Source organism: Globicephala melas, chromosome 11, assembly GCF_963455315.2.
Source record: "Globicephala melas chromosome 11, mGloMel1.2, whole genome shotgun sequence".
Taxonomy (NCBI): domain Eukaryota; kingdom Metazoa; phylum Chordata; class Mammalia; order Artiodactyla; family Delphinidae; genus Globicephala; species Globicephala melas.
Window position 1 is genome coordinate 91,971,802 of NC_083324.2, and position 22,503 is coordinate 91,994,304.

The 22,503-nt window shown below is 48.0% G+C and overlaps 1 long non-coding RNA gene across 2 annotated transcripts in view; it reads right to left on the reverse strand.

The window, feature by feature from the left end:
* Nucleotides 1–20,308, reverse strand: part of LOC115866132 (uncharacterized) — a 261,222-nt gene extending 240,914 nt beyond the window's left edge. The window contains exons 1-2 of one of the 2 annotated variants that reach the window (XR_009565912.1): nt 20,024–20,308; nt 17,777–17,967 (exon numbers count right to left, since the gene is read on the reverse strand). This is a non-coding gene — a long non-coding RNA (uncharacterized lncRNA). The remainder of the gene's footprint in view (nt 1–17,776; nt 17,968–20,023) is intronic. The other variant, XR_009565911.1, reaches the window with a different exon arrangement.
* Between the last annotated feature and the right edge of the window lie 2,195 nt (nt 20,309–22,503).

Sequence of the window (22,503 nt, forward strand, 5' to 3'; positions counted from 1 at the left end):
GCTATTGCATACATAACAGACTACAGTATAGTGTAAACATAACTCTTATATGCACCGGGAAAGCAAAAAGTTCATGTGACTTGCTTTATTGCGGGAGTCTAGAACCAAGCCCACAATATCTCTGAGGTCTGCCTGTAGTCAAATTCATAGAGACAGAAGGTAGAATGGTACTTTCCAGGGGCTGCGGAGAGAGGGAGTTATAGTTTAGTGGGTACAGAGTTTCTGCTTTGCAAGATGAAAGGGGCCCTGGAGATTGGTTATACAACAATGTGAACACACTTAACACCACTAAACTGTACCCTTAAAAATGATGATGGTGGTAAATTTTATGTTATGTTCATTTTACCACAACTTTAATAGGAAACATGGGCCCTGCACATCATGTGCTCCCAGAGGCCACTTGGTTTTAGAGGAGTTTCTGAGACTCACGTATACTAAATAGTCAACCGATATATATGGAGTCGAAAGGCTATCTTGTGCTTCCCCTTCTCTCCAAGAAAGGGGCTTCAATAAAGGAAAAGGTCTCTGGCCGGAGACGAGACCTTTGGCAGGACAATGAGCCTGCTGACCACATCATCTTCCAGACACTTGGAAGAATCTCTGATGAAGGGTTTCTGGGTCTCTGTAGCTTTCTACCTCCGCTTCTGTTGCCCCAGACAGTAGATTCTCAGCCTGCAGTGCCTCAGCCCAGCCCTTCCAAGTGTCTCTTCCTCAGGGCGGCTGCCTTGTTTTCCTTCTCTTCTCACTCTATGCTTTCTGCCTGGGTCACTAGACTTTCTTTTACAGCATTTACCATCTCTATGCTAAGGAATCTCCAGCCCAGATTCCTCTTCTGAACCATAGATTTTTATACCCAAATGCCTATTGAGAATTTCTATTTCAAAGACTCTTAGTATCTCCTTCTACCCCAAACCTATCTACCCCAACCCTGCTGGTAGTTCAGTGAATACCACCACCGTCCTCCCAGTTAGAAGCCAGGACCTAGAGGTCAACCGCAGCTTTCCCTCCCTCACCCCTATATCTAAGCCCTGTTGTTTTTATCTTGCAGGTATCTTTGGGATCCACTGACTCCCCCCTGCCATTCCCCACTGTCACAGTGGCCTGGATGGATGCAAGGGCCTCACACTGCCCTGCTCCAGCCATAATCCCCTGTATTGGGGCCGGGGCCCAGCAGATGGCACACTGCCAGTGCGGTCCTTGAAGAATCCCTGTTTACAAAGGGTCTTGGCAGGGTTGACAGAAACCAACAAAGGATGGAGAGGCCCCCTGGGGCTAGCAGCAAGGGGAACCTTAGGTGCCTGGACCCAATGGCAGCTGTTACTACACATAACCTAGAGAGAGAGTCGCAGGGGGAAAGGTCCGCCAGGCAGGGTCCGGGGCTGCAGGAGGGGAACACACCCCCCCGCCAATCTGAGGCCATAGGAGGGAGGGAGCTGGGGAACAGACACTCCAGTTTCTAACTCCTTCCACCCTCCCATCTCCTGCTCCTGCCTCCTATGGGCTGAACCTGTCTGGAGATCAGAGGGCAGAGAAACCTGCTCTTGTAGTCCAAACAATGTCAGCCTACTGGGACACAGAGCAGGATGGAGAAAGGCAGCGAGCGGGTCTGGAGAGGCAAATGGAAAATATCGAGCACACCCTCTCTGATTCAGTTCCACACCGCAGCTCAAGTGACTTTCCTATAGCGCAAATCTGATTTTGTCATCCCTTCACTTCAACGCATTCAACAGCTCCTCATTACCCCAGGATGATGTCTGAACCTCTTAACACCATCTCCGCATTGTTCCTGCCTAAGTCTCCAGGCACGCGCCCATCAACCCCACCACTGCCCGCACCCCTTACCCTGATTGCTCTTCCTCTCTCTCTCCTCTGCAGCCATTCTGAATTGATGGGTGATGCCCTCTTGGGTCTCTGTACCCCTTTCCCTGCCAACTTATTCCACTGGTCAGTTCTCTCTTTGGTTGTGGCCTCCTCCAGGCAGCCTTCCCTAAATACCCAAGATGGGGTTGGGTGTCCCTCCTGTGACTCGTCTTTCTTCTCACCCCTACGGTAGCACACTGTACTCACTCATCAAACACTATTGTTTTTGCCTATTTCAGGTCCATTTCTCCCATAGACCAGAAACATATTGAGAGCAAAGACTGACAGCCCTAGCATTTGCACAGTGCCCCGCACACAGGCACTCAACACATACTTGCTAAACCAATTATTCACAAAAATCATATGACTTCGATATTTGGGTCTGAAGATATTTAGTGACTTGTCCAAAGTCACGAGGCTGCTCAAGATGAAGTCCAGATTAAAGAAACTGTGAGTTCTGATTCTTGAGTGGGTGCCCATTCCACCTCCGTGGGCTGCCTGCCAAGGATGCCCCAGAGCTGCCAGAAGAAGGTGCTGTTGCTTTGTTTTGCCCTGATGTCTAGGCAAAGATATCTGCCCAGAAGTCTAGGCTCCACTGCATACAAACAGTGGTCCTTCCTCCCTATAGAGCTTGTAAGCGAGTTTCCTTCTTTTGCTGGTTTCTCTGGCAACAAGGCAAGAAGAACTGATGTGGGGAAACAGTGGCAGAGAGTTAGAGAAGGAAAGTCCCAAGACCAAAAGCTTTTGCTGGAAAGATGAGAGAAAGAGAGAGAGACCGAGTCACTGCAACCCAGCATCTCCACCCCGGCCAACGAGTCAGTCCAGCATCGTGCCCCACCCAGCACTAGAACACTTATCACACCAACCCATCCTGCGGAAAAGCCCAATCCCCCTCGCAGCAGATATACGTGCTCCAGATTTATTTTCTCAAAGCGTACGAGGGCTGAAGTCTAGGGTGGTGACATAGCAGGGGTGACGCTGAGAAGCACCTAGTTTTTGTGAGCAGTCATTGGATTTCTGCTCCCCCCTCTCCTCCTTATTCCTGTTGAATGGAGAGTGTTTAACAGAGCGATGGCAGCCTTCATCCAAAGGAACAAACAGCTAAACAGCTAGCAAGCCTGGCTCTCGAGACACTAGTAGGATGTCAACATGGGAGCCTCGGAGAAATTCTTCTTGAAGAGTACTTTAGTCAATAACACCAGGGAAGACGGCGAGGGCGCAGGGCGAGCTGAAGTGAAGGCGCCTCTCTGTGAATAATGAGAACCACAGCGCGCCCTGCACTCTCCGCTCGCCAAACAGGGGGCTGCAAGTCCTTTCAAAATGCACAAAAGCCTCCCCCGGCACTCCCATTTAAAGGAAAAGGGGTCATTATGTCCACTTTGTAAATAGAGGCGCAGAGAAGGCACCAGTGCTTTGCCCCAGTCCACAGCATGAGGAAGCAGGGAAGCCCAGACGGGGGCCGGACGCCCCCCAGCTCCCACGTGGGGAGGGTCTTCCTGGCCCAAACAGGGGGCACTGGTCACAGGGCTTGGTCCCAGGCACCCCAGTTTCCCAAGAAAATTCACAGGTGTAGGAGCCTTCAAAACGAGACAGCAGAAAGACATAGGTCCTTGTTGGTCTGAGGCATAGTGGAAAATATATTTAAAAATAAATGAACAAACACAGCAGCAAAAGCTTGGGGCTTGGTCAGCTGAATGGGGGCAGCTTCAGATGTGCAGGGCCCTAGGAAAAAGGCTGTAAACTTAGGTTGCCCTCCTGCCTGGGGGATCTCCAAGGACTTCACAGATGGAGCCTTTTAAAAAAATAAAATTCCAAAGTACATTGTGCTTAGGGCTTGAAAACACAGACTGTCCTTAATGGAACAAACTCCTTAATAGCCTGACGCTGCAGTAAGTACCTCGGGGAGGGATTCGGGTCTTATTTAGTGAGGTCCTAATGCCTGGTGGGTCTGTGGCAGAGGAAGGGAGGGAGGAAGGATGGAAGGAAAGAAGAGTGGAAGGAAAAGGGAGAGGGAGAGAGAGAGAGAGAAGGGGAGAGAAGGGGGGGAGGATGAAGGGCGGTGACAGGACAGGAATTCAGAGAAGCAGAAGTATTCATTTCCCTCACTGTCTCCCTGCTTCAGCAGTGAGGACATGGTCAGAGGGGCCGCATGGCACACCTGGACAGGGCCAGCTCCCATCCACTGCCCCCAAACTCACCGCCTCTGGCAGCACCAACCCCCTCTGGCCCTTCAGGCCGAGGACCAAGCCATGGCTTCCCACGGCCATTCATCCCCAGAGCTGCCGTTCCTAGCCCCCTGCTGCAGCCCTGCTCGCGCCTCAGTAAATAGCACCCTTCCTCAAATTCTCTTCTGTTAAAGCCTTTTGAGTGGGTCTGAGTTTCCCGTGCAGGTCCTGACTGATGGGACAGTTGTCTTGAGTGGTGACTCCTTCACCTCTAAAATGAGGATGATGATCCTAAGTGGGCAAGGTTCTTCCAAGGCAACAATAAAATATGATGTCTGTGGGGCACCTACTGCTTGCCTGGAGCTAGTTACAAATTTTACATGTGTGAATTCCTTTTCTCTGCCTTTGACAACAAACGCCTTGCCCCTGGGCTTTCTGAAAGGGATGAGGGCCGTGATGAACTTGCAGCCTATCGCCAGGGTCCAGGTTCCCTGAGCTACCGAGCTTCCCAACCTGGCAGCCTGGGTGGCCTTTGAAGAAGATGTTTTTATCAGCTCACAGCTAGAGGAGAAGCAGGTGCTTCATGGGTGTGATACAGACTTGGGCAACCATCTCCAGCCAGGGATAAAGCTGGCAGGCGTGTGTTCTAACCTAGCAAGCGAGGCCACAAAGGCCTGCGGGACCTGGGATCTCCTCTTCCTTGAGGCCGAATTTTGAGAGTCCACACTCATCCTGCTGGGCAAGGCCTCCCTTTTGGGGCGGTACTTCACTAAGCTTTGGGCTCTGGGGTCCTAATCAGCCACCTCCACTCTCAACCGTTAAAGCATCTTAATCACTCATCATCATTGCAGAGGGTTCATTCAGTCTCCAGAGAAAATCCAACTCACTCTTTCCATCATGCATTTTTTCAAAGAGTACATAAGGACTTACTACATGTCATCACGGTGGCCCCAGCGGTCTGCATGGAAACAGAAGAATAGGGGAACTTGGGACGTGGTTTTCCAAGATTACAGAAGTCCTGATCACTAGCGTGTGGGCTGACTAGAAACCAGGCTGTTCTGAGCCTGGTGGTTTGTTTATTATTGGGTTAGCCAAAAAGTTCGTTCCGTTCGGAGTTTTCCATAACATCTTACGGAAAAGCCCGAACAAACTTTTGGGCCAGCCCAATACTTCTGTTTAGTCATCCTGATACTTGTCTTATCAGCCCATTTAGGCTCCGTGTTTGCTTTTGTTTTCCCATCACCCCGATATTTGCTATCATTTTACTCTCATCATTGCCGCTGTAACTATAATCCACCATGTTCAGTTTACAAAGGACAGTTCATCGTTCATGTGGAAATGTATCTGATGACTTTTTCAGCTAGTCCATTATGCAGGATTCCCAGTACTATAAACTCTGAGACTTTGCTGAAGAAAATTAACAAAAAGCAGAGAAAATTATGGGATTGTGGTCTTCTGTTTTAAAACATTGAATGTGTAGGGTTTTTCATCAGAGTTTTAGGGAATGAAGCTTCTATGCATGGAAACACATTTCTATCAGTTTCTGTATTAATGGCACATTGGTATTTACACTAATCTGATGAAATCAGGAATAATAGCAATAGTTTCTTTCATTTAGCCAACAAATTTTATTAAGCACCTACTAAGTGCCAGTCACTGTTCTTTGTACCAGGGATAAAACAGTGAGTGAAATGAAGACCCCACTCTCTTGGCAATTATAATCTAGTAAAAGGAGGTGGAGAATGAGCATGGATATGATGTCAGGGAGTGACACACGTGAAGAAGGAAAAATGAAGCAGGAGAAGTAGGCAGAGAAGGCCTGGGTGCTATTTTAGGTAAAGTGGTCAGGGAAGGCCTCCTAATAAAGCAAACATATCTGGAATGTGGATTTTTTTGTTTTACTTTGCGGTACGCGGGCCTCTCACTGTTGTGGCCTCTCTCGTTGCGGAGCACAGGCTCCGGACACGCAGGCTCAGTGGCCATGGCTCACGGGCCCAGCCACTCCGCGGCACGTGGGATCCTCCCGGACCGGGGCACGAACCCATGTCCCCTGAATCGGCAAGCGGACTCTCAACCACTGCGCCACCAGGGAAGCCCCACGGAATGTGGATTTTTGAAGTCAAGAGTATCCCAGGTAGAGGAACAGTCAGTGCAAAGGCTCTAAGACAGCAGAGGCTTGGCAGGTAGAGGAAGAGGAAGAGCGAGGAGGTCAGTGTGGTTGCAGTGGAGTGAGGGGGGAGGTGAGTGGTGGGAAATGAGGTCATAAAGGCCGTCGGAGGCTGCATGATGCAGGATCCCACAGACCATGGACAGAACTTCAGATACGGTTCAGAGTGAGTTGGGAGTCTCCTTAGAGGGTTATGTGCAGGTTCTGAGCAGAACATGATATACTCTAAGTTCTAGAAGACCCACTCTGACTGCTGCGTGGAGAAAAGATGTCAGCGTGGGCCAGGGCAGAAACAAGAGGTCAGCTGGGGCCACTGCAATAGTCCAGGCAAGAACGGGTGGGTCCTCTACAGAAGTAACATGTTTGATGTTTGCCTTATCTTCTCCTGGGCTTACGTAAACTGGGATTTTTGTCCTCCTTGGTGAAAATAAAGCTTCCTACTCCACAGCTAACCACATGATACAGACTTGCTTAAATGGAACCTAACATTAACTAAAATTATGTTACCAATATATTCTTTTCATCCCTTTCACCCTAACTTGACGGAAGAAATACAAGATTCTTTTTTTCTTGTCTCTGCATAGAAGTGCTCCTAGCAGTTGGTCTCAAATGTTTGGGGAATGGTACAAGATGAGATGAGGAATTGAGAACTCTGTTTTATTAACTGTTCTTTTCTTCTAGTAGAATTGGGCTTAATCACTTCCACACTGTACATTTCAGACTTTCACAAGTTAGCCTTCAAAAGAATGCTTGTGATGCTAAGTTTTAGGGGTCGGATCATATCCTGAATTACAGTATCTGAAAGTTTTCATGTCTATTAACAAAAGACTGCTACTGAATTTTCACCTTGAAATCGGTTTCAAAAAGACGGAGAGAGCAAAACATGGCATTGTTACCATTGTGTTATTTGTTTATGATATTCAGTGCCCCTCTCCGCAGACCAGTTCCTGCAGAACAATAATTCTGCTCCTCCTGCTAATGCTGGGCTTCACCATTTGATTTCCTTTAGCCAATGAAATGTGAATGAATGTGGCCAGTGTCATCTCTGCCAGGAGCTTTCAAAGCTAACACAGGGTCTCACCACTGCTCCTTCCCTCTGCCGTGAGGTTGACGTGTCCCAGAGGGGGCTGCTCCTTTAGCCTACGCTCTGGAATAAATCTTTCCTATGTTACAGACTATGCAATTGCCGTTTCTTCCTCTTAGAACTTTCCTGATCCTTCTCTTGTTTGATTTTCCAAAGCATAAAAGACCGTGCCTGAATAGTTGGGGCTCTCCTGAGGAAGGGTATTCTGAACATCACGCTCTCAGCAGCTCACATGCTTATCAGCTCTCAGGATAGACAGTAAAGCAGAGAAGAGGGTCGGGGAAGCCCTCTCCACCCTTGCTCAGGTTTTCTCAAAACCCTGCCGCAGGTTACCACCACGCTTGCTCTGAAAAGGCCTGACCAAATGCCGATGCAAACCACCTCATGAATCAGAGTTGCTAGCTCCAATTAATATCACTAATACCTCTCTTTGTTTTCCACCTTTTCTGGCCCTTCCCAATTCAATTTTCTCCCATATTGCTGTCTAGTACTGTCTATGTCACCAAAATGAGAGATCTGTCACCAAAAGGAAATCTTTTTGTGGTGGTGAGTATCTCCCCTTGTAAGATGATCGTATCTTCCTTTAAGTGGCTGGAATTACCACCAGCACAGTTTCTCTTGCATAATAGGTCCACCCTGAAGTGGAGCTATTTTAAGCCATCCATATGATTGTTGTCACTCTTTGTTCCCTAACACCTACATGGATCCTATTATAAGTATCTTGGTTTCCTTTATTTCTGCAGGTCCTCACTCCAAGGGGGAAAAAAAAGAGGAATTATTTTACTTCTTTCATTTAATTTTCCAGACGCCTGGGGAACCGTGCTTAGATAAATCCAAACAGAAGAAGAAAAAAGAGTGCTGCTGAAAGACGATCGGCCCCAATGCCTTTACTTGGCTTTAGAGAAAAGAAAAAGGTGCTTCAGTGGGCAGTGGTCCATTTGAAAGGACAGAAGAGAAATCTCTTTTTGTCTGTGATGGTCTCCTTTACAGCCCACAGTGCTTGTCTCTACGTTTTGCAAGGGGGTATCCCATGAAGCAATATGCATATGCACTCACACATACACACATATACACACACACACGCCCACGTGTACGCAAGCCGAAGAATGGAAGGGCTTCTTCTGTGAGCTGGCAATAAATCTCTCTACAGCGAAATACAGTGATAATGCCTGTCAGAGACTAAGCAAATAATTCATTCCTGATTATTATCCAAAACTTGAGAAGTCTTGTACTCTTTTCTAAAATTTTGCCATCATCGGCATTATCTCAATTTTGTGTACTCTGAACCTCCCAATTCATTACAAACAATAGAAAAATATTACTATCACTGACAACAAAAGACAGCATTCTGACTGCTTGTTATGCCATGTGCCAGATACTAAACGATTCATGTGAATTTTGTGACTTAATTTTTAAAATAGCCCTTTGAGTTAGATATGATTATTGTCATTGTTGCTGTTATTATTATTATTATGATCATTTTCCAGATTACGAAACCAAGGCTTTGCGATTTAAATAACTTGCGTTTGAGTTTCAAGTCCCAGTCATCTGACTCCAGGACCCAAGCTCTCAGATAGATACCGGTGTTGTCTCGCTATGGAAACCACGTGGCAGGACAGGAAGCAAAAGAGGAGAAAATTCACCATTTAAGCAGTAAACCATTTTACCTAATAAATCCAATCGTACCTAGCAGGCTCTCCCCACTCACTGCAATATAAACTGGGACAAGCTCCCAAAGTTCTTTTCTCATTTCTCAGTTACACTGCAGCCACATTACGTCACATGAGCCCCTATCCATAGGAGCAATCTGTAAGTGGCTCAGTCTCATAATGAAATCCTTCGGGTAATCCCCTAAAACTCACTGGCTGGGATCCAAGAAGGAAACTTCGAACACCAAATTCTACTCTAAGTGAAAAAACATTTGAGTAAGGACCTAGAATATTTATAGTAGGTGTGAATATCCCTCTTCCCACTTACAAAAGTGATAGAAATTCTGGATGAGATATTGCCACCAAGACAGAGAATCTTCTCCCTTATCGGTATCGGGAACCAAAGAAATGCCGTGATATATTGGAGGGGAACAGCGTGGAAACAGCACGTCAGAAAAGACCTCATGAAATACTCGCCTAGGAAAAGGCAGTCTCCACACACCCAAAGCCCAGGCTTGAAATCATTTATATTTGATATCCACAGAGCGGAGAGCACAGAACTCAGCACTAAATACTAGAGAAACAGAAACATGTTGCCTGTGGGGAGTGCGATGCGACAGCCAGGCCCGGGATCAGCGCTAACGCGGTCAGACACCTGCGCGATCAGCCGCTAGAATCACAGCCCGCGCGGGGCTGCTGGCAGCCTCCCGGAAAATGCGACAAATAGCAGGGCTGCCCACCCTGGGACATACCTGTGTACGCGGAGATGTGACTCTGACTAGTACGTGTATTAATTATTTCCAAGGCCTGGCAATAACTCTTAGGGTTTCCGCAGCAGACTATCCAGGGCAGCGCTCTGAGATCTGCAGGAAGAGGCATAGGGAGCTGTGGGAATTTTCCCACGTGTGGCCCCAGGGTTCCCCCCAGCAGCCACCCCTCATTTCTTTAGCCACAGGTAAATAATGTCCAAAACAGGGCTGAAAATGGAATGATTCAGTCACTCCCTTGAAGGGCTTCCCAAACATACACCCATCTCTACAGCTTTCCCAGCACACCACAATCTCGTCACTCTCTCCCCATGCAGTGTTCTTCCATCTACCCTAGAGGAACACTCTGCCCCAAGAACATATATCTACACCTTCTTCTGTAGCACACGTCTGCCCGTGTTTTGCTCCCTCCTGGCCTCTGCAAATGCTTTCTCCAGGCCTGGAATGCTCTTAACCCCTCCCCCCATACTCACACCCCAGCCCTTCTGCAGAATCCATCGGACCCTGCAATCTGCTTGCCTGTCTGTCCTCATCCCACTCACGCCCTCTCACTCCTGGGTTGTGAGAGTGACTGTGATTAAAGAGAGAGAGCTCTGTTATCTTACGGAGGCTCATCTCTGAAGACTGGCGAGCCTACGTCAAATGCAAAGATACTCGGTGGGGGACCAGCGAGTGTAAGAATGCCCGCTGTCCATCCAGATAGAGCTTGGAGCGTCTCCACCTCTGGACCATTCTAGGTACTGGCAGGATGGCACAGACCCTGAGGAGAAACTGGGGGCATCAAAAAGAAACGCGGGGAGAGCAGAGAAAGTGGGGACTCATCTGAGGCTGCTCTAAGTCAATTGAAGGGTGACCAATGGGAAAAGCAGAGAACTGTTTTATACCTTCTAGAACGCCGTGTGTCTGAGAGTGCCCATCAGTAAGATTATTTTCTTGTCCCTACGTGGTCTTTTAGACATGGTAAGATAACTGTAGAGTTCCAGAACAAGCTCAGCTGCGCCAGCGTCCTTGACCCGACCTGGTTCCGTACTTCTCCAGGGCTCACTATTGGTCCTGAACACACTCTCCCTTAAATACAGATTTGCTGCTTGCTTGATGTCTATATGCCTTTTCTTCTGAATGAATTTCTAAGTTCCCACAGTGAATTTCTTGTATCCCACAGCCTGGAACTTAAGCATGTGCTCAGTTTATATAATTATATAATCTCTAATAAGATGTAGTTTTGTAATTTCTTCCTCTGTTATTGTATTATGTAAAAACAGCAGGGTGGATTTTCAGCAACTCCATGGAATTTTTTTTCTGGGCAGTGGAGAGTGTAAAACAACACGAATTTATTACCGTAGAGTTCTGGAAGTCAGAGGTCTGAAATGGTTCTTACTGGGCTAAAATCAAGGTGTTGGCACTCCTGGAATCTCTAGGGGAGAATCTGTTTCCTGGCCCTTTTCAGCTGCTGGACGCTGCCCACTTTCCCTGGCTCATGGCCCCTCTTTCCATCTTCAAAGCCAGCAGCATAGCTTCCTCAAATCCACATCCAATTCTGACTCTCACGCATACGGATCCTGGTATATGGGTCACATCTGGATAATCTGGGATCATCTCCCCATCTCAAGATCCTCAACTTAATTACAACCACAAAGTTCCTTCTGCCACATGCACAGGTCCCAGGCATTAGGACAGACATCTTGGGGTGGGGTGAGGGCCTCATTTTTCTGCCTGCTGCAATGTAGGAGCTCTTATTACTCCCAGACCCGAAGGGGAAGAAAAGGGAATGGTTTCCCAAACCCAGAATGAGTTATGGTGGTGGGGAGGTCTCAATGGGGACTCGGTGGTGGTAATAAATACCAGACCCGATCCCTTCCTACTTGGCAGGAGTGTTTTTGAGATGGGCTCATTTAAAGTAGAAGCTACACAACATACAAATAAACTTAACTTTAGGGGTCTTGGGTGGAGAGAGAGAGAGAGGCCAGCTGAAGGAGGTGCCACTCTAACACAGTGGAGAAAGTAAGAGCCCAGACTCTGGAGCCAGACTGCCTGGGTTCAAATCCCAGTGTTACCATTTACTGGCTCGGTGACTTCAGACAAATCACGCCAGCCCTCTGTGGCCCCATGGGTAAAACAGGGATGATGATAAGAACATCTAGCTCACAGAGAGTTTAATGAAATAGTATTTGTGGGACTCTTAGCATGGCTAACAGTGAGTGCCATTGTTACTCTCGTTTAAGAGGTCGCAAACGGATTCCAGTGAAAAGCCTCTGCACGCTGCAGACAGGGAAAACAGAAATGGTTTCAAAGGGAAGGTATGAGGTCAAGCACTCAGAACCACAGGTCCTGATTTTCAGACAACCTGTTTCTCACAGTGGGCAACTCGATGAGGACTTCCTCCAGACCAAGCAGGATTTACACATTTAACATGCACATATGGAAAGGCCAGCGACTGCTCAAAATATACCTGTCGAATTAAAGCAACAGCTCTGTGATGGATTTTAAAGATGTTCAGAAAGGCTTTGATGCACTCCCTTCAAGAAGTGAAGGCTAATGCTCTTCCCCTGGGGTACTGGCTGGATTTAGGGATTTTCTAGTGAATAGAATAAAGCAGAAGGGATGGCGTGTAACTTTGGAGACTACATCATAAAAGGCACTGCAAGGTCCTCCCTGTTCCTTCTCTTGGGTCACTCACTCTGGGGGAAACAAATGGCCGCATCGTGAGGACACTCAAGCAGCCTATGGAGAGACCCACAGAGGGAGGAACTGGGGCCTCCCGCCCACAGCCGCGTGAGAGCACCATCCTGAACGCAGATCTTCCAGCCCCAGCAAACCTCCAGATGAATACAGCCCCTGTAGCATCCTGACTGCAGCCTCAAGAGAGACTCTGAGCCAGACCACCCAGCCAAGCCCAGCCCAGAATCCTGACCCTCAGAAACTAAGAGGAATGTTTGCTGTCTTAAATCCCTAAGTTTAGAGGTAATTTGTTATGCAGCAGTAAAAAACAGTAAAGCTCTTTTGTTGATAAGACATCAAACAAATAGTCTGCTTCTTTCACCAGTAGCATCTTGAAACGTGTTTCAACATCACGCATGTATGACTGATTATACATAGCAGGCAGTGAACCTGAGTCCTTTGGGGTTTCTAAAGGTATTTTCGACATGTGCATGTGTACTGCCCAGAGACCTGGGGGTACATCTAGGACGCTCTCTTTGTACAGTTCTCCTTCTGATACACAGACATGCCTTGGGATGGTGGTGGTGCAGTCGCCCTGTTACTACATTTGGCCAGCAGACACTTTTTCATCTTTGAAGGTCCTATCAAGGACTTCAGAAAATCTCCCTCATTCACTTTTAAATAAATCCCTAATTTAACAAGACCTAACTGTCATTCTCTGGCAATGTCTCACATACGTGGGCCCACAAACTTACCAAGGGCTGCAGTTCATTCATTCAGCATTAATTAATTACAGATAACTAGTTAATTACTAATGGACGCACCAGGCACCAATCTTTACAAAGATGAAAAGGCATGGCCTGTGCCCTCAAGAACCTTCAGGAAAATCACTATTACATAGTCATGTACAACCACTGCGGAGTAGCATTCCAAGACCCCTGGAGGAGGGTGGGGAGACCACAGACTCAATTACGCAGACTCAATTCTAACTTTTGAAAAGGATTTTTGTAGCAGCTTCAGGACCCCCCTACCCTGGCCCTGAGTGGAAAACCAGAAGAACACAGAGCGTGGTGTTTCTGACCTGCAGTATTACACAACGTCTGGTGGAGTATTCAAGTTCAACAAAAGCACCAGACAATAAAAACTGTAATCCAGGATGTCAGCATTAGCCCTGAACACCCCCTTGGTTCCTGTGAAAGGCTGAAGCCAAGTGCTCAGTGCTGGGCAGGGAGGAAGCACAGACATCTTCTCCTCGACAAGCTTTGTGCCAGGTCAGTCTGAAAGGTACACCAGGCTGCCCCAGCTCAGAGGCTGGCGGAACCCACATAACACGTGGAATTATGTATCAGTAAGAGACTTCCAGAGTGTTTATTCACTTCCCAGATTCATTTATCAGGTATGGGATTGAGAGGATTTCCCCACAGGATATGTAGAGATTAGTGTGCAGCGAAAATGCTTTTTCAACAAATGCGTCTACTAATCAGGTCCTGGTTTTCCCATTCTAGCAGGACGGTGTTCCTGCCCTTCGCTGGCATTTCTGGCAAGAGCAAACATCCACGCTGACAGACAAAGCAAGCCGAAGTGTGGACATCTCTCTATCACACTGAAGAGCAGCTGTCACTTTTTCAAAGCCCACGGGCATGTTTTAATATTACGTTAGATCCGTACATTTAAGATGAAACGACTTTAGGTCTCCCCGAGCCTACGACACCTGAATGAGAAGGGAAAATACCTTCCCCCCACTGCTTTGTCTACCTGGAGTCATCATTAGATGATTCCCAGAAGCTTCTCAAGCCCGTGCTGGGTCACAGGAATGTGTTCATTAAGAATCCGCCCCATTGGAGCTTAAAAATGCAGCTGAAGGCTCACGGGTCTCTTGAAGGGCAAGCGGAGAGCATGGCCGAGGCCGCTCCAGCGAGCTTCTTATATAAGCCTCTCTCACCGCCTCTACAGCGAGGCCAAAGCAACCTAGTGAAGAGCGAAAACATCACCCCCTCATCTGCTCTGTTCTTTGCCAAACATCTGGTGTTACATAATAAGCCACTGGGGTCGTTTTTCTTGCTTTCCTTTGCTCGCTTTTTAAAAATAGGCCTAACAATTAAATCTGGTTTTTAAACTCTAAATTTCATATATTTTCCATAAGCTCTTTGAGTGGACTGGTCTTGATTATCCTTTTCCATTAAAAACCCGTACAGTAATGCTCCGAGCGGAAACCTCTAAAATAAAGCTGAGAACCGAGAAGGGAACCTCTGCTCCTTCCTCAGTGTCTGCAGAGGTCTGTTCCTCACGGGCAAGCAGCTCAGGACAGTAAGCAAGATAACAACGTGCCAATGGCCGGAGCCGCCAATGACCTCCGCGCGGAGGAACGCTTGCCTCTGCATCGTGGCTCAGTTTTCCACAAAGGGGAACGATACCTACTACACCTCAAGGAATTTCTTTTTTGTTTAGCTCCTTACAATTTTTCAAAGCACCTTGAGACAGGACAATGGGCTGGAACGTGCTCTCGGGTCACAGCTGACTGTAAGGTCGCCAAGTCCTTGGTCAGACACAAGGTGTGGCCATGAGGTGGGAGTATCCTGGTTTTCTTTCTCTCCCTCCCCTCTCCCGCTCCTCATAGAACCCGGTCCAGGCCTGAGGCCAGCCTCCTTTAATTTTCCAGGAACTGGTGTGTCTTTTCCCTTCCCTGTCTATTCTCTTTTCTACCTCTTGGTTACTCTCCCAGCTCACCGACTGCCATCCACTTACCCCTAAAGAAACGAGCACGCGAGAAAATACAGTGAAACACCGTGTCTCGGGCACTGTGGCAGGAACACTCTCTTTAAGGAACATATTATCCCCTTATTGTGGAGAAACTGAGGCTCAAGAAGATTAAGTAACTTGCCTGCCAAGTAGCTGAGCTGGAATTTGAATTCAGGCCTGTGGATAGAAGTGGCCATGTAAAGTCATGGTTAAGAGCTTGGCTTTTGAAGTCAGCAGAGCTGGGTGCAAATTTGAACTTTGCCACTTAACTGTGTCACTTTTGGCAAATCATTAAATTTCTCTAAGCCTCACTTTCCTTATCTGTAAAATGGAGACAGAAGATAATGATAAAAGTGTCTCCACAGGGTTTTGTGATAATGAGAAAATGAAGGTAAAGTACTTGGTAGAGTGGCTGGCGTGCTGGAAGTTTTCAATAATTATAAGCTATCATTATTAGTATCCACTAGATTTGCTATAAACCACTCCAGTGCACAACTTCCACAAGAACACTCGGTCTTTTGCTGTTAGGCTTTAAACAAAATACCTTAGTTAGTCTATAAGTAGTAGCAAGTAACAAAAACCTAATGAAGAGTTACATCAACCACAGGGATTTTTATTCTTTGCTCAACAAGAAGTTTGAAAGTAGATGGTCCTAAGGTAGGTTTGGTGACTTAATGATACCATTGGGGAATCAGGCTCATCATGGCTGCCACAGCTCCAGACATCACATCTTCATGTGATAGAATGGAAAGGAAAAGGACAAAAACAACATTCTCCTCATATTCCTCTCTCTTATCAGGAAGGAAAACCTTTTTCAGTTGCTTCCAGCAGACTTTACATTATATATCCTTGGTCAAAGGTGACCATATGTCTGCATATGTCTGGCAAAGGAGAATGGGATTGCCATGGCTGCGTACAAACTTTTTCTGTAAAGGGTCAGATGGTAAATAATATAGTCTTTGCAAACTATATGGTCTCTGCCACAAGTAGTCAATTCTGCTGTTGAAGCATGAAAGCATCTGTAGACAGGAGGTAGACAAATGAGTGTCTGTGTTCCAATAAAATTTTATCAAAAGAGTCAGCAGCTGGATTTGGCCAAATCCTCCCTTGGACCAATCGTGATCCATTGGTGGGTGTCACTTGAGTACATGGCCGCCAGATTAAAGTTGGCTTCCATTAGCAAGGGAAAAAGGAGAATGGGTGTTAGGCAAGTTATGCCTCAGGGATAGTGGTCCGGTAAGACTCTGGGGAACAGGACAAATCTGAAGACATGAGGGGCAGGGCTGGAATTGTCAGGAAGCTGGAGGTTACACTGACGCAGAGATGGGCTGGTGCAAACTTTCAAGCCCCCCCCTCCACCCCCGTTGTCTACACCAGTGGTTCAAACTGCTTTGGAAGAGCCCTAGGATTCCTCAGAGGTGCCTGGGGTGTGTGCACAAGGGACCACAGTGAGGCAGCCAGCTGCAGGCCCCTGCCTCCACAACTCTGGCCAGAGACCTCTTTTATCTGTTCTACATACAGGCACACCTCAGAGATATTGCGGGTTCAGCTCCAAACCACTGCAATAAAACAAGTCACAGGATTTTTTTGGTTTTCCAGTGCATATAAAAGTTACGTTTATACTACCGTAGTCTATTAAGCGTGCAAAAGCATTATGCCTAAAAACGCAGCGTATGTACCTTAATTTTAAATTACCATATTGCTAAAAAATACTAACCATCATCTGAGCCTTCAGCGAGTTGTAATCTTTGCAAGAGCAGTGTCAAAGATCACTGATCACAGATCACCATGACAAATACAATCATTATGAAAACGTTTGAAATACTGCAAAAATCACCAAAATATGACACAGACACATGGAGTAAACAAATGCTGTTGGAAAAATGGCACTGATAGCCTTGCTTGTAGGATTGCCACATACCTTCAATTTGTAAAAAACACAACACCTGAGAAGGGTAATAAAGTGTAGAGCGGGGGTGGGGGGGGAGGGGGAAGAGTTATGCCTGTATTGCATTTCTGTTTGTGGGGCCTTTATAGGAGGCAGGAGGAGAAAATCTCTAATAAAAAAATTAAAAACCACTGGCCTAAAAGATAAAGACCTATCTACCCATAAGACATCCCTTTCTAATTATATCTCCCATGATTTTATTAAATAAACTCTGCCCCCAGGAGATGGAGACAAGTATTTCTCAAGTTATTCCACCCTTGTCGCTTTCCTTCAACTTTGCACCCCAGCTCATGTGCAGACCAGGACTCCCCTCTTAATTCTACTCAAATAGAAAGTTTCCCCAACATACAAGGCTCCTTGTCAGCCTAACGTACTCATTCTGCATGTAACACACTTGGTGTGAAAGGGAATAGAAAGAAGTAAAAGATACAGAAAGAATATAAATGAAAGTTGAGGATAAGGTGATGAGCATGATTAGAATATATATATTTAGAAAAACAACGTGTACTTCCAAATGAGTTTTACCCTGCCTGCATCCCTGGGAGGACACGCTCTCCAATAAGGCGGCCAGGACTCACCTCCTGGGAGAATTTTCTCATTTGGAATTACATTTAGATCCAGTTTTCAAGCCACAGAAGAAAACCAACATTTAGATCCAGTTTTCAAGCCACAGAAGAAAACCAGACTCTTTCAGTTAGAGTGTATCCTATTTCCTTTTACCAAAAGTAGTTTCTCTTACCTTGATCGCTGGCTTTTTCACTGGACTCCAAATGACTTCTAGATGGTTCCAAACATCATATTCGCCTTCAAAAACAGCTTGTCAGGATTGAAGGTATGAACAGACGTGCCTCGGGTTCTCAAGGCGATTCCTCAGAAGATGCCTCCCTCTTTCCTTAGGGTGATGGCATCTCCGCAGCCATGGCCGGACTCCTGAAAACATGACAAAGCAGGGAGGCCTCTTCAGCTGGCCCAACCAAAGAGGGTTCTCAGACTATATCAGGTAGAGGTGGGCCTTGAATTCGGGTGAGGTTTGATTAAGAACACGAATAAAGATTCAGAGATGGAGAAGCACTTTAATTCTACACCTAGACTCTGAGATCTCCATTTAAATCCTGGTTTTGCCATTTACTAGCTGTGGACCTCGCACTATTTACTTAACCTCTCCGGATCTCAACCTCTTCATCTATGAAATGGGAATAATAAGACTACCTCTCAAGGCTGTTGTTGAGGACTAAATGAGTTAATACAGGTAAAACACTAAATATGATGCAAATGTGTGTTGTTGTCAGTATTATTAGGCCCCCATATTAAAAAGTTTAGTCCAATCAACATAAAAAACCTGACCCTTTCATTTAAATCAGCCCTTCTCTCCTTCTACCAACAGCTGGAAGCTGGCTTAGGTTTGGGGACTTGTGGTTGGGGATCGGGGAACGTAGTCAGTGTTTGCTTCTTCCTCTCGGATCCTCCAATCACTGGCTGGTGGTTCAGGTATCTCAGGGCCCAAAGAACAAAGTCCTTCAGGGAAGCCTCAGTTGTAATTAGGGGTTGGTGGCAGACATTCAGATGCTGGCTCTTTGTCTCGTGGGGTCCTTCTGTGGGTTTTTTTCCATGATGGGATGTTCCCTCCCACGGGCAGCCTCGGTTGGCAGGCCACCCTGCCCGCACAGGTCCTTCTTCCTACTGCTCACTGTGGCCCCAGCCCTGCCTGGGGAAATAGGTCCACTTTGCCAACAGGAAGACTAGCTGGTGATGTGTGCCTTGCCAGCTCTTGGAAGACAGTCTGGTCCAAATACCTCCTTCTCTAGCCACTGCAAATGGTTCTCTCTACTCTGAGGTCACCTTGGCCCCCATGTCCCCCAGACTCCAGGAGACACCTGCAAGGTCTCCAGGTGGTTCTCTGGAGCCCTCCTCACCTATCTTAAGGTAGGTGCGAAAGCACAACAGGTCGACATTTTTCTAATAAAATGTTCCCTGCTGGCCTTACCTGGGTCCTTAGCCTCCCATCGCACAGCCTGGAGTTGAGGGGTGGCACTGTCCCTCCAGCAATCCCACAGAGATGGCCTGCACCTCACTGGAGAACGTGGGCGGCAGTTAGTGGGCACACAGATTGTTCTGTGTTTGCGTCTGAGCAGAAACTCCAGCACATGTGCATAGGAGTCCCCCTCTATCGTCCTGTCACAGGTGGATGAATGCTAGGTTGGAGCAGACTAGAAGCACTGTGGGAAATTTCCCGGAGGGCAGCTTAGGGGGCCCAAGGGAATGGCTTGACTACCAGGGAATGGAATTTGGGCTTGGTGGTGTAGACAATGGGAAGCCTAGGTGTGTTTCTCCTTCTCCCTTGTAGGAAAGTGCCCCAAGTCACCATCCTGCCCTCACATCCTCTGAGCTTTCTCTTTCCCGGAGTCCGGTGGCCCCAGAGAACCCTCAGAACATTTTGTTTAAAACCGAAAAGGAGTGGCAAGCACGTGCTTGTGTGTTTTTGTGTGTGAGTGTAGTGGGGTTGGACTGCGGTGGGGGACGTGAGACCAGCCACGAGCCAAGGAGAAAAGTGAAGGCAGAGAAAAAACGCCAGTGAGCAGAGAGAAAAGTCGGCCCTCCAACCCTCACACAGGAAATGAGGACGCCGGACGTGCAGCGGGGTCAAACGAGGTCAGAGGAGATTTGCTCTCTGCGCGCCTGGAATTAAGGGCATCCCAGGACAGCTGCGGGGCGAGAGGTTCCCCGGGTCCTCCTCCACATAACGGGTTAGGATCCCAGGACTCGGGTGCAGGGAAGGATCCTCCGAAACGGTGGTGCTATAAGTCTTTTACCCCCAAAAAGGAGGCTGCAGATTGCTTCTCTGGAGGGGGAGGCTCTCAAGAAGAGAGACAGAATAATTGTCGATAGGTTTGTGTTAATATATCTCTTTCAGAATCAATTCCCAGTAGAAGGGCTCTAAAACAAAACGAAAAACAACAAAAAAACAGTGCTGAAAACATCAATATACCTGCTTCAATTACAGGCTCCGAATCCTGATTCTCTGAGTCGAGGACAAAGAGAGACGCCATCGAAGCGTACAGCTCTCCCAGAGGAACTCCGAAATCGAAGCGGCGCGGCCAGCAGGCCTGGGAGCGCCCCAGGCCCGGGTGGGTCTATGTTCATTAAAACTTTTGCAGGAGGGATGCGCGGGCTCCGGTCTCCCCGCGCGCCCCGCACGGAACCCGGCCAGGACACCAACAGCGCGGCACTGCCACCTTGTGGGCGCCGTCCGCCCGGCCGCCGGGCGCCGAGCGCAGGCTGCAGTCGGCGGGGCGGGCGGGCGACGGCTGGGAGCCCCGCGCGTCCGGCGCCCGCAGGAACGCGCCGCAGAGCCGGAGCCGCGGGAGCCCGCGGGGGCGGAGCCGGGGGCGGGGCGCGCCGGCGCCGGTCACGTGGGTTAGCAACAGGCAGCAGCCAATGGGAGCACGAGTCAGGTGGTGCGTGCGTTCGCCGCCGCCGGAGAGGCCAGGCGGGTGTGGAGGCTTCTGTGCCCCCGGGGCTGATTTGGGCCGGGAAAAGGCTTCCTAGAAGGGTGCGCCTCTCGGGCGGGGAGCCCTTGGCGGTGGAGGGGCAGGCGAGACACTGAAAATAGCAGAGAGCTTTAAAATAGGACTTTCCCACTCGTAGGACTCAAAGCAGTGACCCTGGAGGGCGGTGGGCGGCGGTGAGGTGGGAAGCAGAGGAAGAGCAGCAGAAACCCCGCCCCGAGCCTGGGTCCGGGTGCACCCCCTGCATCAGCCACTTGTCGTGCCAAAGCCTTGGGGCTGAAATTGCCACTTGGATCCACATAAGGGGATTAAAACAAAAAGAATAATGAGGTTCCTGGCAGTGCCCTGTCCCTATTGGCAACTTCGCCCTGCCTGTAACAGGTAGGGAAGACACGCACGGTCTTGAAGCCCTCACGGAACCCAAGACTTAGCCCCAAGAGGCCGAAGCAGAAGAAAGTCGGGAATGGGGTCAAAAGAAAATGTCAGCTGAGTAGTTGGTTTTAATTATTGTAAATGGAAAAGCCACATCCAAATGTACATCTAATGACTTTTACCGTAATCCCACCATGCCGACAAACTAGCCCACCCCTAAACGCAGAGAAGACCATAACACAAAATGTCAGAGGTGTGTTCCAGAGCATGGGCGAGCCCAGGACCAACAGAGACAAGCATGGTTTCCATCAGATTCTCGCTCTTCTGGTTTCATGGTCAAGCACACACTTGATCTCAATAAGGGCATTTCTCTTTCTCTGTGTGTGTGTCTCTGTCTCATTGCCTTATTATGTTCTCCTGGAAGCTCTTTTACTTCATTTTTGTTGTTTGGGAGTTCACCTCGTGTTTTCTTCCTCTGAAATGAATACAGGGCGTAGATGGCCTCAGGAGGGCATCTAATCCATTGCCCTGCCTCAAGGCACGTTGAAAGACTATAAACTGTGATACTGTTGTAAAGTGTTATTGTAGAGACAAAAATATCTCAAAACCTGCAGGATCTAGCCATTCCTATTCTTAAAATAACTTAAGGAAAGATGTTGTACAGTACTCTTTAATAACCTACTACAAATGCTAACCACTTTGGGTAAGATTTAATAAGAACTTTCTGATCCCAGGTTTTGTTTCTATTTAAGCTCATTCAGGGTCAGGCTACCCCAGAGGGCAGTCGAACATCTGCCCAGCAGCTTATGGGCAGGATGTGCACTTCCCTCTGTCAGGAACAGAGATCAGTGGTGCCAGCTGCCACTGGGAACCTTGCCTGTTTTCCAGGCCCTGTGGGGATTTGCCAGGGCAGCTCTGAGAAGGAGATCCACTCTGAGTCATATGGTCGTCTTTTAGTCCGACGCTGCCAGGTGAGTTCATTGATTCACTCAATGAACAGGCCTTGTGCATTACTGTGTGTGGAAATAAATCTACTGTACTTGATGGTTATATTTATGCAAATTTGATACAGTATTTGGTTTTTTAATGTATCATACTCTCAAGTCCTTGGCCAGGAAAGGGTTTTGAAGGTGTCAAGAAGATTCAACGTATATTTATTGAGCTCTAAGTGCCAGGCCTTCATTTAGGTACTGGGGCTGCAGCACTGCAGCAAGGAACTTGCATAAAGGAATAGACTCATGAGGAAAGGAAGTAAGGATGGATGCACCCGTTTCCATGGTCCAGGAGTCAGTCCCCTCCCCCACACGAGCTGACTGTTGGCTTCCTCTTATTCTGCTCCCTCAAACTCCTGTGTTTCAGCCCCACATTCTTTGGGGGGACTTCTTTTTTTTTTTTTGTGGTACACGGGCCTCTCACTGTTGTGGCCTCTCCCGTTGCGGAGCACAGGCTCCGGACGCGCAGGCTCAGCGGCCGTGGCTCACGGGCCCAGCCGCTCCGCGGCATGTGGGATCTTCCCGGACCGGGGCATGAACCCGTGTACCCTGCATCGGCAGGCAGACTCTCAACCACTGCGCCACCAGGGAAGCCC